The sequence below is a fragment of the Crocodylus siamensis genome, chromosome 8 (assembly GCF_052110815.1).
Source record: "Crocodylus siamensis isolate JL-2025a chromosome 8, ASM5211081v1, whole genome shotgun sequence".
NCBI lineage: Eukaryota > Metazoa > Chordata > Crocodylia > Crocodylidae > Crocodylus > Crocodylus siamensis.
Genome location: NC_143402.1, coordinates 2,214,863 through 2,232,755, shown reverse-complemented (window position 1 = coordinate 2,232,755; position 17,893 = coordinate 2,214,863). Strand labels below are relative to the sequence as shown.

General features: G+C 52.0%; 1 protein-coding gene across 8 annotated transcripts in view; it reads left to right on the top strand.

Moving 5' to 3' along the window:
• MBNL3 (muscleblind like splicing regulator 3) overlaps window positions 1-9,208 on the top strand; it is a 97,110-nt gene extending 87,902 nt beyond the window's left edge. For all 8 annotated transcript variants that reach the window (XR_016443998.1, XR_016444000.1, XM_090061495.1 and 5 more), the window contains one exon: window positions 7-9,208. The gene's annotated coding sequence lies outside the window, so the exon portion shown is untranslated. The remainder of the gene's footprint in view (window positions 1-6) is intronic.
• Window positions 9,209-17,893: the final 8,685 nt, after the last annotated feature.

Below are 17,893 nucleotides of genomic sequence, written 5' to 3'. Positions count from 1 at the left end.
CTCCAGCCGACCACGTTGAAATTGTGAACAGTAAAATTACGGAGTACTAGGACTTCTCAGTGGGGAACTGCACATGGCCTTTCTGTATATATCCCCTCTTCCCTCCTTTCGTCCTCTACCACCTCTACAGTAAGCCTGTTGCAGCCTACATGTTAACCAAAAACTGATCAATGGGAATGTCAAAAAAAAAAGAAAAAAAAAGCACTATAGAAACAATTAACAAACAGCGCTCTGTTATATGAGATATACAAGTAGAAAATTATAATAGACTTTTATAACACATTACTTTAACACATTTAATCATTTTATGACTACCATCATGATAAGTGCATCTGCACAGTGGACTGTTGGTTTACTGTATACTATCGATGGATAAATGTTTGTCTCGTTTTTAAAGTGTTATCTTACTGTTTTGTTTACATCATAGTCTATTGATTTGTTTTAAAGTGTACATCATTATCAAGTATACTCAATACCATTTTTTTCATTATTGTTATGTCTTAAGTTTTCATATACTGTAGGTTTTATGGGTTTTTTTTAAACAAAATGTTATAGTGGGAAACAGGAATAACGTGCTTGAAAAACACGACACAAGAATGTTAGGATCTTTTCTATATTTTGGCTGCTTTTTAAATTAACTGAAGTGGCTCATTTTAAACGGCTCCTTTTACAAGTGAAAATTTGCCTTTGGAAAGAGTCCCCAAAATTTTCTGTTCCAGCGCTATGGAGGGACAGCTGTTGGTTTAGCTCAGGTCAGGGGTCCAGTCAAGCAAGCTGATTCTGGTTTCCTGAAGAGGAAACTTTGATGATCAGAAAAGGAAGAAAAACATGTTCAATATAGCAGTTACGTATCAGCTACAGGGGGAGACGTACTCAGATTGTGGACAGTAAGGAAGCCTGAAGTTTTGTTGCTCAGCCAAGTGCCATCTGCAGCTGCAAGTGCCGCACAATCTTCCTCCCGACTTCAATGGTGCAGTCAAAACCCCAGGCAAACATGGGAGACAGCGGGACGAACGCGAAGTTGCATTCCCAGCCAAAAGGACCAAACACCTGAGTCACCCACAGACCCGCCTCCCCCAGTCGCAGCAAACCCAGGCTGGCGACGGCAAATGTTGATTTTCTGATATTAAAAGCAAATTAAAAGCCCCCGGCTCTGCCCGTGGAAAGCGAGACCACAAACGGCATCGTGCAAAACTGTACTGCAGAATCCCTGCCCCGAATTTTGTGCATGTTTTCCACGGCTTTCCATCGGCATGTGCCGGTAACGTGTCCTTGAGGCAGGGCTGTTTCCCAAGAGCCCTAGACCATTAAAACAGACTTGCACAGAAGAAGAAAAAAGGAAAATCCAAGCCTATCACTTCACCATGCCCAGATTTTCCAAACCCCACCCAAAAATATATATCCTTCCCTGGATCAGCAGAAGACCTCTCTGCTTGATCAAGACCGACACTGGTCACACAGCAAGGGCTAATTGCCGATACCTCCGGTCCCCACTGAACTGAGCAAAATTACTGATTTCCTACCCCCCACCCCCTGCACCGCACGGGCCGTCATGCTGCTGAGTTGCTGACTACCCATACTGCTAGGAAAAGGTGGTGGCTTGGCTATGGGGAGAGATGAGAGCTGAATTCATCTCTAGCACAGCTTCACCAACCTCGGTGGAGGGACACCAGAGATGGACTTGGCCTGAATCAGCTGAAACGTGGAAGCAGCAAGGACAGAGAGGAGAATGGTTAAGGGAACGCAAGAAGAAGCGAGTAGAAGGAACCAGTAATCTTTGACAGTGAGATGAGAAGAGGGAAGCCCCAGGACAGTGATAGGCTTGCTGCGACCATGCCAAGCTTAGGATGAGAGTTGTGAGTTGGCTTTCTAAGAAGTTGGATGCTGCAGGCCAGAGCTTGGGCTTCCCCTTGGAGGATGATGCAGCCTGTCCTTATTTTGGGAGGGTAAAGGCTTGGCAGAAAGTCACCCTGGCATGCTCCACTGAGGGGAGCAGAGCTGAGAGATCCCAGGATCGGGCTTTCACCATCCTGGGTCTGCAGACTGCCCCCCTGCACTCCCCTGGCAGTCCAAGAGCATTATAAGAGCTGACAGCTGCCTTGTACCCTCGTCTTGACACCTGCCATCTGTGTCGTGGATTTTCCCCCGCCCCGTCCCTGTCCCCTTGATTAGACGTTTGCAAACATGAATGAGAAAGGGGGCACAGTGCAGGTGCATGTTAGGGACCGCTGACGTGCCTCTCTGCAGGCCACCATCTGCGTGGCCATCCACCTGGGGCATGCGGAGCCTGACGGGCTCCTTATCACCCCCGGACTGTGGAGAGCCCGGTGGCCAGGTCCCGAGTCCGCGGCAGCTCTCCATCTACAGCACCGGGTTCTGGATCAGGGTTTTTCATAGAATCATAGAAGTCGGGTCAAAGGGACCTTGTAGATCTTCAAGTCCGACCCCCCGCCTGGACAGGAGAAAAAACTGGGCTCAAATGATCCCAGGCAGGTAGGCATCAAGCCTCCTCTTAAAGCCCCCCAGGGCAGGAGCCAGCACCACTTCCCTTGGAAGCTGGTTCCAGATCCTAGCCGCCCGGACCGTGAAGTAGTTCTTACGGATGTCTAATCTAAACCTCCTCTCCATCAACTCGTGGCCATTATTCCTTGTTATGCCGGGGGGGGCTGGGGAAACAAGGCCTCTCCCAAACCCTTCTGGTCCCCCCGGTGAGTTTATAGACAGTCACCAGGTCCCCCCCAGCCTTCGCTTGTGAAGGCTGAACAGGTTCAGGTCCCGCAGTCTCTCATTTTGAGGGACAGAGGAAGGTAGCCGCTAAGCCTCACGTGTTGACATTTGCTCATGTCCGTATGTATTTAAGCATTTGAAGCATACACAGTATTGCCTGAAATAAGCCACTCCTGTGTCTTTTGGCCACGGCGTACCTGTTCTTTTTAACCACCGAGTTTCTGTTTCCCAGAATCATAACATTGTTAGTGGAAAAAGTGGATTTGAGTACTTCCTGTTTGAAATTATTTGTGTATCAAAATGGGTTTTGCACAACATGTGCCAGTGCCTCAACAAAGAACAGACCTGATCTTCTGAAGCCAGGAAGGATGCGTTCAAGCTTGAATGGCTTTATGAGTTAAAGGAGGTTGGAACTTTTTCAGTGCTAAATGGATTTTTGTATATCTTGACACTTTGATGTAACCTCCTATTTTATTTAACTACTTAAACATCTGGCATAGATGTACATAGAATGTAAACCTAGAATACAGCTGTTTTCACATCACATTTAAAGCACTGAAAAGAAAAAAAAAAACATTTAAGGATTATTTTTTAGTAAAGAGGTCCAATGAGGGATGTTCAGGGTAGTTATATTAGGTGCCACAACAGTTTTTATATTGCTGGCAAATTTAGAGTTCATTTGTAAATGAGTTTAAGGAAAGAAAAGCTTGAAGCACTAAAACTTCACCAAATTCAAAACAATCTCGGCAAAAATGCCATTTTGAGGTAGCACTATTTAAACTAGTTGTGCAATGACTTGATCTAATTTTCTTTGTTCAAGAAAGAAAACCAGTCGCCAGACTATAAATTTCCTAAATAGATGCATTCTATTACAAAGTCACCAAGCTCGTTAGTGACTCTAAATAAATGTCATGAAAGCATGGATTTCATCCTTTATTTGACAAGAGATGTATGTAAGTTTGTTTAAATCAATATTATTTTAGTGACATTTTTATAAGCTTCCCACTTTCCATGAACCTATATTTTTTATTTATCCAAAGTTATTTCTCTTTGTCCATTTCTCTCAGCCTTATGCAAACAATATGCAAGAAATGCTGAAACTTGGATAAAACGGGTCATGCAGAGGGAAAATGAAAGCTGAGATGGATCATTTTCAAAAAAAAAAAAAAAGGTTGTTAGTAGTTTCAATAAGAAGAAAAAATACTACTACTAAACTGTAACATAAGCAGACAATAAAAGAGGGATTTAAAATAAAATGGATTCATAAAACTATTAAGATTATTTTTGTTAAGTATAGTGTTTTTAGTAATTGGAAACATGATTTCACAATCAACCATGTTTTTGAGTTGGAGATTTCTAGCTGATGATTTTTGACTTTGTATTTTTGCATCGGCGATGCGATAGAAATCGTTACCTCCCCAGCCGCCGGCTCCGCTCCCTTCCTGAACGCTCTGAAGCACTTTTCTCTTTGCCATAAGTGTCGTGTCGCGCTGCACTCGGGGTGTTCACGAACGGACGGACGGCGCGGCCTGGCCGAGTCGGCGCTCTGCAAAAACAGGACCTTCGTGCTCCGTAGGTGGCTGGCGGGACGCTCTCCCTTCCCGTAGCGGGGTGCTCTCGACAGACAGCCCGCTACAAGGACGCCAGGTAGAGTCCAGTGAAAATGACTTCCACTGCACAAACGCTTATAACAGAACAACGCACGGGAATACGTGACTGTTGCCGGTTGCAGCCGGTCAGAGGGAGGAGGCGCGGGGATCTGCTCGAGCGTGGTCCCACCCTCCCGTATTCCTCCGCAACGCAGTAGCACAGGCTGTAGGATGTGCGAGTACACAGAATGATTGAGAAACTGGAGTCCTCATTTTTTTTATCCCTTGTACATTTCACATACATGAAAATTGAAAAAAAGAAAAAAAAAAAAGGTGAAATTTATGAGGAAAATCTAATTTCCCATTCCTGTTGAATGGATTTAGTTTGATATTGACCTGATTTTACCATGTGCCTGGTGAAGGCCTTAGAGTATATACTGTATGTTAAAGACTGTAATAACTTTAAAAAAAATTAGTTGATAGCCTGATGCAAATGTAAATATAGTTACGACACATTGTTAAAAAGGCATCAACGCGTTAATTCATGTCATCTATTTTCATTTCTTTACCATTAGTTTTTAAGGTTTTCATTATTGCTTTTTTTGATATCTTTAGTAACTAATGAATTTAATTTTGAAGGAGAGTTAGAGAAAGATTAAGATTTTTAATACATGTATTCAACCCATTTAGTTATATTCTAAACCAACACTGAAGCATGATAAGGTATAGAATACAGTCCATAACTAGTTTGTATAGTTTACAGTTTAAGAACAAAATTAACTTTGTATGTAACTCCTACAATGATAGATTCATTGTTAACTAATTATATTAAGTTGTTGTTGCTATGGCAACAAAACTACAACATGGCTACCTTTGTATACATTATTTGTGAAATTTTCACATGTAAATTAAAAGTGATGTGTAACAGTATGAGCTTGTTAAAGGTACAGTTCGATACTGTCAGATAAAGATATGATTGAATATTTTTAAAATCCCAAAGTCCCATGTGAAAGCTGAATTTGTGTCTTTATGTCACTTTTTCAGTCAAGAAGTTTACAACACATGGATTTAGAGTCAGGTTTTATAGCTTGTAGAAATTGTTGTGTGGCTAGGGTTATTCCACAGTATTTTAGCTTTTGAAACAAAACAGCCTGCATTTACAATATATTAACTGGTCTTTATTTCATTTCATGTTATTAGCATTGTGTGTATTCAGAATTAACTGGGTTAAGTCCTGTAGCTCTGCCTGCAATTTTTTTTTCTTCTGAAATCGAATGCTCACATGATTATGTTAAAATCAGGGCTAAATAATAACATATGGATATTTTAATACTAATTTATATTAGCAAAAACTGTACATAAGAAAAATACTGTGGAATGACCCCGTAACAGTGTTGAAGATACAAATATGCTGCAGTTAAACTGATTCAGTTAGTGTACGAATGTGTGAGACACACCTTTTTTGCACTTATGTACATAGTCCACGAAAGAAATCCTTGGAACTTATTTTGAATATAAAAAGTCTGTAATAATACAGGAAAAGTTTGTAAAAGAGATAGGTATTACTAAGGCTTTGAAAAAGGAGGAGTTTTTTGCTATAAAACTTATCTGAAAGCATGATGTTGCTTTGCTGTTGTAAAAGCTTTGTAGTTTGCCATAGCTTACTATACAGCAGACTGATAACAGGTCAGCTTCAACCTGCAGCACAGAAAATGGGAAACAGTACTTAATTAATGAGTAAGGTCACTAGCAAAGATTTTTAATTGCTTTGATATCAGCTTGCATTCTCAGACGCGCTCCAGATCATGCCTCTGATAAGCGTGCGCATCCTCTCCGAAGCGGCCGCGGCCGTACGTTGCTGCTAGCACTTAGTCCCCTTTCTGGCCAATGCAGTTTTAGCTGCCGTAGGCAGGTATCATCCCAGGAAGTGTTTAATGAGTGGGGAACCGAAGGGCAGCCGATTGCTCTGCTTTTATCCACACGGCGTGTGAAATCGGAGAGAGCACCGGTGGGTCACAGCAAGGCGAGCGCTGAGACGGCACCGGGTCATTCGCCTTCTGCTGTTGGAGCTGCCTTGGTGTTTGTGCTAATGAGCAGGAGATGCTGATCGCGGGGAAGGGTCCTGTTATGCTGACGGGAGTCCGGCTAGGCCAGCCCGGGGGTGGACAGATCGCTGTTTGCCTGCCGGGTTTGAATGCGGGACCACGGACGCTGGCTGCTGCCCTGCTGTCGGCCCGCTGCCTTTTGACGGCTTCAGGGAGAGGCAGGGGAAGTCCCCATATGTGCTCCTGAGCTCGGAGCAGCTCTGCTCCTGCAAAATGTCCCCCGTTCCTTGGCTGAGCCAATGCCCTGTGCCGTCCTCATGGACGGCAGCTCGGCATCATCTTCTCAGCTGCCTCCGTGGGGGGAAAGGTAGTTGGAGCACGCACAGGAAATTGTCTCTAATCGCTTGAGAGCCCAGCAGGTGCAGCAGGTTCCCGGGGGGACCGACCCCCCGGGGCTCAGTCTGGGTTTCCGTCTGTGCAGGGTCTGGATGAGCGCGAGCCATGGACTCTCATAGAGGTGGGCAAGGGGGGTCCTGGAAACGAGGCCTTTCTATATCCCACTCTTCTCCACTTGCAGTTGCCTGTGCACAGGTTCTTTGGTGTGCCAAACCACCCACCCCATCTCTCCTCCCCAATCTCTTTTGGTCATTGCCACCATCAAAACCCAGTACAGCTGGGCATTGCTACATGCCAGGGCGCCTTGCAGAAGTGCTTGCAGGGCAGCAGCAGTGAGAGGCGGTGTCCAGGAGCCTGGGCAGAGGTTGCCAGCTGCCTGCCGATTGGGTTGGTGTTTTTCATCCCTATTATTCTTAATCAAGGCCAAGCGTGCAGAAATCCGATGGCTCGGCAGGTACTGCTGAATGGAAGCCTGCACCGAAGCTGCCCTTGATGTCTCTGGGGTGGGGAGCGGGCTGTCAGCATAACAGGACCCCACTCCCAGCTCAGCCTGCTGGTAGGAGCTCAAAGAAAAGCCTTGCACCACCTGGGAGGCTGCTGCCTGTGCCCTTCGGTGGCGAGCAGCAAATGCATCGTTTTCCAGGTCAAACAGTCAATTGCCAGTAGAAGGCTTGTGCTTGGAAATGCTGTTTTTCTGCAGTCGGTGGCTGGGCCCCAGCAGAGGGGAATGTCTTGGTGCCTCTCCCTAGCATCGTCCTGTTTGTTCCCTTCTCGGGGCCGGGGACAGTACCCGAATGTACATGCTTCGGCCTCTCCTTGCCGAGAGATCTCTGCTCATTGTATCGGTGGGAGGGCATCTGTTTTTAATTAGACCTGACTAAATCAACCCCCCCAAAAGCATTTCAAGGAGCAGCACCAATCACAAAATGAGATGGCTGGGTCCCGTTGAGCCCGAACGTCTCCAGTCAGTGCTGCCACATAGCAATGCCCAATTAGTTTTCATAGCTCTCCCTCTGCCTCTGCCCCGCAAGCACCTTCCCTCCTGCGGCTGCAGTGATGGGGTCTTCGCCTGACTAAGAAATGCCAGATCAGCCTTCGAGGCTCTCGTGGCCGCCGGAGAGTCGCTGGGCCAGCTGGTGCCCTCGTGCAACCCCGGTGCACCAAGCGACTCGTGCACCTGCCCAGCCCTAAGCAGGTGAGGTCCCCCGCGGTTTGAGGGCCTCGGGGCTCGGAGCCACGCCAGGCTGGCATGGATATCTCACCAGGATAAAACATTTGGGAGAGACTGGCTCTTTTGTGGGCACGGTCGTCGCCTAGGTCATGCGCTCCGGGCAGAAGTGCGTGTCCCTGGGGGCACTGCTTGTTGTTTGTACGACTGAGCTCATTCTCATTTGTGGGGTGGTTAAAGGAAGATATTTGCACTATCTGAAATGAATTGCAGCCAGGGAAACTCTTTTTTGTTGGGATGAGAGCGGACCCCGGCATCACGACCAGCACCGCTGAAATCTTTGCTAGTGATCTTTACTGTCACACTCTCCATCATCAAAAAAGAAACTGTATATGCCTCTCAAATGAGATGCTTAAACATGCAAAAATAACGCAACTATTAAATAAAACTAAGTTATTTTTTCCAAACACACAACAGAGAGAATTACCTGACACAGAATTACAAGGTTCCAGTTCTTTATTACTGTACACAGATGCTATTTGATAGTGGTGGAAGCCAAATGATTTTGTTGCCATGGCTTTTGTATCCTAGCAGATGAGGGGATGACAAGACCATTCTTTGATTGGATGATGGGATTTTTATTTTTTTTTTGAATTAGCTTTTTTTTTTTAACGTCATTTTAAATCATGAAAACAGAACAGGCAACCTTCCCCCCCCACCCCCCCCAAACCCATTCTTTATACCGCCTGACGATAGATCACCGTTTTTGTAATAAATAGAGAAATGTATTTTAGGCAATCACTAAAATCGAGAAGAGAATGTTCTCGTAAATTGACAATTTTTAATTTAAATAAAACATTAATATTACTATACTGTGTAAAGTAGATATTGGAAGCACATTCTTATTTTCATAGACATTTCTGGTAAAACATTAAATAAGGGAAATACTAGACAGATATCAACTTAATTTCATGAAGTAGTTTTAGATGTCAAAAACCAACAACACCGTTAACCCTGTGGAATTGTAACAAATTAAAATATATCGACAGATCCAGGCAGACTTAGGCGAATGCAAAATTTAGCTCCAAAACACAAGAGTTCATTCCCTCAACTGCTACCAACAGGGTGTATGCTTTGAATTTATTTTTCTTTTTGCCACATTATATTGCTGTAGTGCTTGTATGTGCTTTAGAACTGTGCATAATGCTACTCATTTTAGTATGTTACTTCTATATTGTTATTGTTTATTTTTTGATCTTTTAATAAAGTGTATAAAATTCTTGGTTATGTTTTTTATGGACCCTGTCTACACATTAATAGGAGTTTCCTTTCAAGACTTTTCAAGTACCAGTTTATTAGTCCCAATCTTTAAAGGTTCTGATGTAAAGAAATTACAGTGAACTGAAATTTGATTCAATGTTATATCTAATGCGTAGAACAACAGAATAAATTTCTTTCCAGAAAAATACCTTCAGTATTTTGAATTCTGTAGCTACTGCATCCTTTTTCTTGGGTGCATCAGGCCTCTCATATTGAAGTTACTGACACGAGAAAGACATTTGTATTTTAGACAAATAAAATTAAAGCTTTCCAGATGCTGCCTGCTGGATTCTCTTGTGCCTTAGACCTTCTGAGACACATAGTGTGTTATGTTTGGTTTTGTATTTTTTTTTTCTTGGTTTCTTTCTGACCCAATTTCTGATGTAACTGGGGAGACGATCAGTACTATGCATTGGAAGATTACTATGAAGAATAAATTGATTTTGATTCAAATGACTGCACCTTTTGTAGCACAAGAATGTGTGTATTAATTTATCCCTTAGCCCGTGAATGGTGCGGGGTAGTAACACAGGCCTTTTCCGTGTCGTCCAGAATTGTCCTTGAACTAGCGCATGGTCCTGGCTGGATGCTACTGAACTTCTCCTGCTCTCCAAAACACAGGTGAAGCTCAGGCAGCGACCCACTCCCTTAACCTCCGGCCTTGCCCAGCCATCTCCGTCTGGGGATTTCTTGCCAGTGCTCCTGAAGTTGCTGCTGGTAATCTTAAAGAGTGAGAAAGTCGCTCAGCGGCAATGCACATTCAACCCTTGTTGGCTGCTTGGATGCAAAGTAAAAATGGAAGGGTGGCAGGGGGTGTAACGGTTGGGGTGGCTGTTGTGGTCCGAACATCTGTCCACAACTGGATGGAGACCATCGCTTCCTTCCTAGGAACACCCTTGGACTCCGGGGAGCGGTGCTGAGATGGATTCAGCCCCGAAGATCAGGAAAAAAGTGCAAATCAGATCTCACTCCATGCACCTGAACCCTCCTTCAGAGCTCCTGGTTTAAGGAAGAAGGAGTACCAAGCTGTACATGTCTAAGTTGCACATCAACTGGATGGACTGGAATGAGCCCCAAGCAAGTTTTGGACAAGGAAGGCTGAGGTTAGCACTTGTCCTGCCGCTGTCTGCAGGAGGGAGGTAGATTTTTCAGCTGTTTCCTGCACCTTTTATCCAGACTGATGTGGATCTGGACCAGTAGCAAGGGAGCCACAGAAACGTGAGAACTTTTAGCTCCTTCCCCCCACCACTGCAACCCCTTGCGCACAAGTGTTAGGTAATTTAACAGCAGGCAAGCCCTGGGGCTCTTCCCTGCTGCTAGCATCAGGGCTGAAATGGGAGCTGAGCAGCAACATTACTGTCACCTCGGGAAAGTCTTAGCTTGGCACAGTCAGGAAGTGTGACAATTGTGACTGTGCAAAAGGCTTTCCCCTCCCTGGCTAAAACCTCAGTATCCCATTTCCCCTATTGCCTGCAGTGTAGGAACAGCCGATGTCAATACTGCACTGAGAGTAGCGTCCTCTTCCAAGTGAATGCCACAGGCATCAAGGCGACGATCATCCGGCATCAACTTCGCTGGGCCGGCCACATCATCCAGATGTCTGGCTCCAGGCTCCCAAAGCATGTTTTATTCTCCCAGCTCAGTCGAGGTACATGCACAAGCGGAGGGCACAGAAGCACTTCCAAGATGTCCTCAAGGCCAACTTGAAAAAATTCAACAGGGACATGAAGGTGTGGGTGACAGTCATCTGGGACTGCCCCAAATGGAGCAAGAGTGCTTTGAAACCTCACGACGACAACAGAAAAGCAGAAGCAGTGTGTCGCAGACCAGGTCAAAAGCCCAGAGCTGCCCACCCCACACGGAAACGCGTGCCCGAGCTGCAGCAGTCTGTCGATCCCGGATCAGCCTCATCGGCCATCTCCAGATCCCCAGATAAGACGATCACGGGAGACAATCATCCTGGACTGTGAGGGACTGCCAGTGATGATCAATGCTGCTGTGCAAGCCAAGCCCAGCCCAGCTGGGGACCTGGATGAGGACAGATCCTGCCAACCTCGAGCTCCCCCCACGTCCCTTTAGATCCTGCTGGGATGAAAAGCATCTCAGAAGCTTCACACCCATGAGCTGGACCCTGCAGAAATCATCTTGCCATGAGCGGTGATCAGCTTTGGTCAGCTTGATAACCCTCCACCTACAAGCCGCAGGCTTCAAGAGGAACAAGACTTGATATCTGCAAAACCAGCCAGAAGGGAGAGGGGCAAGGAGTAGCCTTAAACCCTGCCGCTGGGATGACGGCCGAGAAGCTCGCACAATTCCTGTTGGCATCACAGCGCCGAGGGAAGGGAGCCGCAGCCGGGGATTCGTGTCACCTCAAGAAGTGAGTAGCACTGGTTGGGTGAAACATTTCTCCCAAATGTTTCGGTTGCTCTGCTCTCCCAGGGCCGGATCCACCACTGGACGGTTGATTTCGTGCCCGTTCAGCCCAGCTGAGGGGCTGTCACCAGCGGGTTTCACGAGTCCCGCAGGCGGCGCGGGACAGCCAGCACTCCTGCGCTTGATGCTTATGCAGCCGAGTGTGTTGCCAGCCAGGCCAGTTGCTGGGATGTGGTGCGTCTGCTCTGCATAGGCACCCGTGCAGGATGCAGCAGGCTGGCCCGCATCCCAGCTCAGCCCCTGGAGAAGGGGCACGGAGGAAAATGCCACTTGGCATATATAGGATAGGGGATGAGAGAGATGCCCTCAGCGGTCGGGGCACGGGGGACACATCTGGCTGGTGTCGAGAGTCCTGTTGGGCAATGGGCGGCAGACACGTGGTAAGAGGCGGCCCCAAAATGCATGCCCACGGTACAGCATGTGCAGCTCCTCGCCTCTGTTGCTTTGCTGCACGGGATGAAGGAGCAGTGGGGGGACGTGCTGCTCAGAGCCCACGTAGACGAGCCCCTGGCGCCGGCCGGGCAGCTGCTCGAGCGCGCCAGCGGCAAAGGGAGCGCTGCCCCCATGCCAAGGGAAACGTGTTCCCATTCCTCTTTCATCTCCCAGATAATGAGCCACCGCCTGCACAAACAGTGGCAGCCGGGCACAAGAGAAATCACATAACTTTCTCTCTACCTCGGCCTCTTACCAGCTGACTCCTGGAGGTTAATTGGCTCCCTTTGTGTGTCAGGCCACTTATGAGTTGGGCTATAAATGACTCTCGACTAATCTGGTGACAGAACTAAAAATCTCTCGCGTTTCCCAAGCCAGAAGTCAAGGGAGCTGGTATGTGCAAGCTGGAGCAGCCGCAGCCTCTCCGAGAGGGCGGGTAGCGCCGCGGGAGTGAACGCAGGGGCCCGTGTTTCGGTTGGCAAAATCCTCCCACGGAGCTCTGCCCGAGACGCAAAGGTTTCGACCCCGCATGGACAGCAGGGCAGACCCGCGGCTGGGAGCGAGGCCAGCCTGTTTGCTGGGCGTGGGGGGAAAGGCTAGCCTGCCGCGCCGTTCTTAAATGCACCTGATACAGAGGCCGTGCTTGCGTCGTGCTCTTTCCTGGGAGAACCGGAGTCGAGCCCGGGCTCCCGTGTGCCGTCTGAGCTCGGGGGGGTAGTGGGGGCACCTCTTGCCTGCGCGCCGGCAGGGGAAGTGTAACCCAGACTGGAGCAGGCGAAGGGGACGCTGCTGGAGGCAAGGCGGCGTGCCCCGCAGTTTTGTGCACCCATGCCGGCTCTACCAGGGCCAGACCCCTCAAACCAGGAAGGCGGCAGGGAGATGGCCCCGCGCTGGACTTGAAGGCCAGGCGGTTTGATTGCGCTCCTTGCCGCGACAACGGCTTGTTGGCCTGTTTCCTGTGGTGCAGTCTCCGTGACCCCACGTAGCCAATCCATCCCTGCTTGGCAATGGCAAGATCATCGCTGCCTCGATGGGGTGGAGCTGGAAGAAGCATTTTTTGGACGCGAGAGGGCAATTGCAAAGGAACCTGGCTGGAAAGGTCCTAGCTGATGCATGTCTGCCCTGGACTCCAAGGGAAAAGAGCAGGATCGAAGATACCACCCTGGGTCTCCCCCACCCGTGGTTCAGACATCTTAGCATCCACCAGGCCAGGTGAAGCTTTGGGGGGAAGTCCAAGGGAGATCTACTTGTGAACAGGCCTCTGCGGTCCAGGAGCCCATTTGCTGCGGCCTGCGTGCTGGGTAAATAGGCCACTTTTTCTCTTCCCACACATCTGGCCCAAGATCCTGCCTCGCCAATGATGCCCGTGGTAGCTGAGGGCTGAGGAGACCATTGCCGTGGCTGCTGCGGCAGCCGGCCGCCGTGCTGGATGCAGCAATCTCGAGGCTCTGCAGAGGTGTCTCTGCCTTGCCCCGCTGAGCATGTAAATCATCAGCTCCTCAATATTATCTGCTGCCTTTCCCATAGCCGGTGCCATCCCCAGAGCCTGGCTTCATCATCCACCTTAGCAAGGGCTTGGCACCAGCACGGAGGCATGACGCCAGGCTCGAGCTGGCTATGCAAGGGCAGAGCCCTGGCTTGGAGCAGAGATTGGCTCGAGGCTGCCGTTTGGGCCCCAGCCGTGCTGCGGGGTGGGCCGTGTCTAACTGCAGGCTCCTGGGAGGATGTTTAAAGCCTCGGACGGGAGTCCTTACCTGCCCCACAACCCCTAAGGATGCCCTAGGATGTCCTGCCCCAGGCCGGCTGGCCTTCCCCCCTGGCAGGGGTGCCACAAGCTGTCTCCCAAAGCCTTGTCTCCTGATCATTTTTCCTGGCACCTGGCCTGGGATCTCTGTTTTCCAGGCCTCCTGGGACCCTCCTGACCAAGGAAGCGTTGTTCGGACAGCGACAGCCCTGCTGAAACCTGCTCCTCTGCCCCCTTGAAGCGGCCGAGGTGGGCCTGGTCCGGAGCGCTAGCCCTGGAGAGGTGAGCCGCTGCATTGCAGCCCGGTCCCTGGGTCGCTCATGGCAGCACCCTCTCCCCTCCCTCGTCCAGCTACTGCCACGTGTGCCACGGGACCCAGGCTGGGCACGTCCCCAGCAGCATCTCGCAGCCTCTCCCCGGCTGCAGGATGCAGGGGGAGTTTTGCTCCTGCCTTTTTGCTCTTCCCCTGGGACGCTGAGGGCAAACCCAGTCTGCCTTCTTCTCCAGGGAGCCTGAGGGTTGCGTGCCCAGCCCACCCTCCACCCCGTGTCGATGCCTGCCCTGCCTTGCCCCCCCGGCTCTGCATGCTACCAACCCTGCCGGCGGGGCATGAAGCCGTCCTAGGGGTGCCCCAGCCACTGCTCTGGGGTGCACGGGAGAGCAGCTGTGGGGGCTCCCCTTTTGCAGAGAGGATGGGGGGGATCCCAAAGCTGCCGGGGGGCAGTGCAGAGATGGCCCACAGCTCCCAGGGGGCCTGGACCCCTCTGAGGAGGGCAGATGCAGAGGGGGTGTAGCAGTGCATTTAGTTAGGCCTTGCAGGGTCTGGCCGGAGCCTCTTGCGTTCAGGCCCCTCTTCCCTTTGGTGCTGAACTCGGCAGGGCATGGGAGGGCAAGCAGCAGGGCCCGGTCCCCGGGTCCACGGGTGCCCTGGCCACCCCCCCGGATCGACTGCTCACGTGGAGCCCGGCAAGCAGTGACCCCGGAGCTCGGCACACCCGCCTGGCCTCGTCCCGGCTGCTGCCTCTGGCTCAGTCTGTCTGGGGCTGGGACCGTATCTGAGCGCTGGGACCCTGGGAAGGGGATGTAAATCATAGAAAGTTTGAAGGGAGCTCAGGAGGTTGCATGTAGTCCAACCCCCTGCTCCGAGCAGCACCAGCCCCAGCTGCATCATCCCAGCCAGGGCTTTGTCTAGCCGGGGCTTAACGACCCCCAAGGATGGGGACTGCACCACCTCTCCGGGTAACCTGGTCCAGTGCTTCGCCCCCCTCCCGGGGAGAAAGTTTTGCCTAATCTCTACCCTCGACTTCCCCGCTGCAGCCTGAGACTTCCTTTGCTGTTTGCTGTGGCCAGTCTCCAGCTCCTCTCTGGTCCCGCCAAGGGACCTGTCAGCGCAGCCGTGATTGAAAGGGGGAAAGTGCTGTATAAATGTACCCTCCGTGCCACCCCCTCCCTTGCTGTCCTCTTTCCTAGACGGAGTTTCCTTTTCCGGGGGGTCTGTAGGAGCTCTGCAAGCACCAGAGCTGGTTAGCGGAAAGGACCGCGAGAGCCCGGCTCTGAGCTGCCACCCACCTCCGTCCGCCCCATCGAACGCTTGCTCGTTCCCCGCAGGCATCAGCCCAGAAAGGCCACGGTGCATAATCGAGTTTCCTTTTTAAGTTCAGGATTCATTTAGCTCGTTCCCCTCCTGCCTCCTCTGAGATGCCTCGTGGGACCTGGGCTGAAATGACCTCCTGCCGGCGTCCGCCTTGCAAAAGGTGGGCGTAGTGGCAGAGAGTCTCGTGCACCAGGGCTAGGGAGAGCAAGAGCCAGAGCCAGGGCTTGCGATGCCTTGGGCGTGCACTCGTGCCTGGCCAGCCCCTTGGCCTGGGAGACGGGGGTGAAGCAGGGCCGCTGCGCGCCGTGGAAGCACGGAGAGCTGCTGCGGCACACGCGGGCCAGGAGGGAGGCACAAGGCGGCCGGAGTCGCAGGGGGCCCTGGGTCGATGTGCCCCCGGGCCCGACCTGCTTTGCTTTGCGCGGTGGTACCCAGGCGTCTCCGGCAGCGAGCCCCGGGCTCGAAGGCGCCCTCGGTAGTCAGGAAGGCTGCCTTCTGCAGACTCGGGTGGTGACGGGGGGGCCCTGGCAGGTATGCAGACGTGATTCACGAGAAACCCAGAGGTTTTCCGTAGGGATCAGTAGCCGTGGTCTGTCTTTGCAATGGAAAAACTGCGTTTTTTAATCTGTCTGTAAAACAAGCGTGAGAGGCCAGAGCTGGCACTCCCCGGTCTAATAAGGCTGCTCGAGGGGCTCGCGCACTCCCTTCAGTCCACGCCGCGATGCAAAGGGAGGGCACGACAGCCGAGACGGGGGCTGCGGAGCCTGATGGCAGGAGTCGGCCCGTTGCTTTCTGCTCTGCGTGCGAGGACCGACTCCACGGCACAGCCCTGCCCCGAGGTCTCCCCCCCGCCAGCGCCCGCAGAGGTGAATTCGTGCCCCGTGCGAGGCCAAGACGATGAGCAGCCCTGCACCTCGTCGCAGCCAAAAGCAGATGGAGATGGCGGGGGTGAAAATGGGGAAGGACCGGGCTGTCCCAGCAGCTTTTGTCAAGGGGAAGTGAATGATTCAGTGCCACCGACACGGCTACCCGAGAAACGGAGGAGCCGGAGCCGGCCTGGCAGCTGCCTGCCCCTGTGCTGCAGGCTGCCGGCTTCTGCTGGGAGCGGCCGATGCAGTGAGTCATTGCTCGCCCTCGCTGTTAATCATTCATGAAGCCACAAGCTCAGTAAAATCCCTCGGAAAATGGCTTCCCCAGGCGCCCACGGCCCGGAGGAAAACACCACCCGGGGCCTGGAAAGGCCCTTCCTGCTCCCCATCCCCGGCTCCTGCTGTTTGGGGGAGTTTGGAGTAGGGATGAAGGCAATGCCGAGCCCTGGGGTGGACCAGCCGGCGCGTGCACTTGTGACCCTCGGGCACCCTCTTGCTAGGGCACGCTCAGCTCTCCCCCATCTCAGCGTGAGCTGTTGAGGGGTTTCCAAGCTGCTCGGGGGATGGGTGTTTGCATCCCAGATCCCCAGCCCTGCCGGGGTCCAGGCCGTACAAGGCTGATGCTGCATTAGTCCTGGGCCTGGGGTGCCCAGACAGGCGTCCCCCTTCACGACGGCACATGCAGGGCTCCCAGGGTGGTGAGAACGGGCACGTGGAGGTCTGAGCAGGCTGAGGAAAGAGGGGACGGGTCCGGGTGTCTCGGCCCCTTCGGGCTGTCGCCTTCCAGGATCTGTCGCCGCTCGAAGACCGGGCGTGCAAAGGACAGGAGTGCAGGCGCGTGCATCTGCACCGAGCCCGCGGCCTCCACAGCCCTGCGTTGTTCCCAGGGCCGGCAGCCACCACGTCCCGCGCTTCCCGCCCCAGGGCGAGGGGCAGCGCCGCTGGGTGCGAGCAAGGGGCTTTTGCTGATCTCCATGCTTTCAAAGGGGACGCTCTCTGCCTGTGCCCGACCCCTCCTTGTCGCCCAGCGTGCCCGGGAGCTGGAAAAGGCGACAAAAAACCAGCCCTCCCCAGCCACTCCCCATCGCTTCACCTCCTGGCAGCCGGCGCAGCAGGGTTTGATCCGTGCCAAGCGCGGGGGCTGCACGGCTGGCTGCTGGCTCCGGGCCCGACGGCAGCCCCAGCCCGGCCCTCCCTCTTCTGCTGGCAGCGACCCCGTCCCTGGGTCACAATCGGAGACCGTGAATCGCGCGTGCTGCCAGCGAGCCCTGCCCGGAGGGGAGCGTGACTCAGAAGCTGGGGGGAAAGGGGGAGTCTGCGCCAGGCCGGGCTGGTCGGCGCCCGAGCGGCTCTCCCCTGAAAGCCCGGTGGCTCGGAGAGACCGCGGCCGCGGCCGGAGGATCCTTCCGCGCCAGTCCCACCAGGCTTCTGCTGCTTGCTCATCCTGCACGTGGGATACGAAGGGACCAGGGAAAACAGGGGCAGCAGCTCAGCTGGAGGGGGCGGGGCACGGAGGTGCTGCTGTGATCCAGCTCAGCTGGGCAAGGGCATTGCGGGCGGCTCTGCTTGCGGTCTC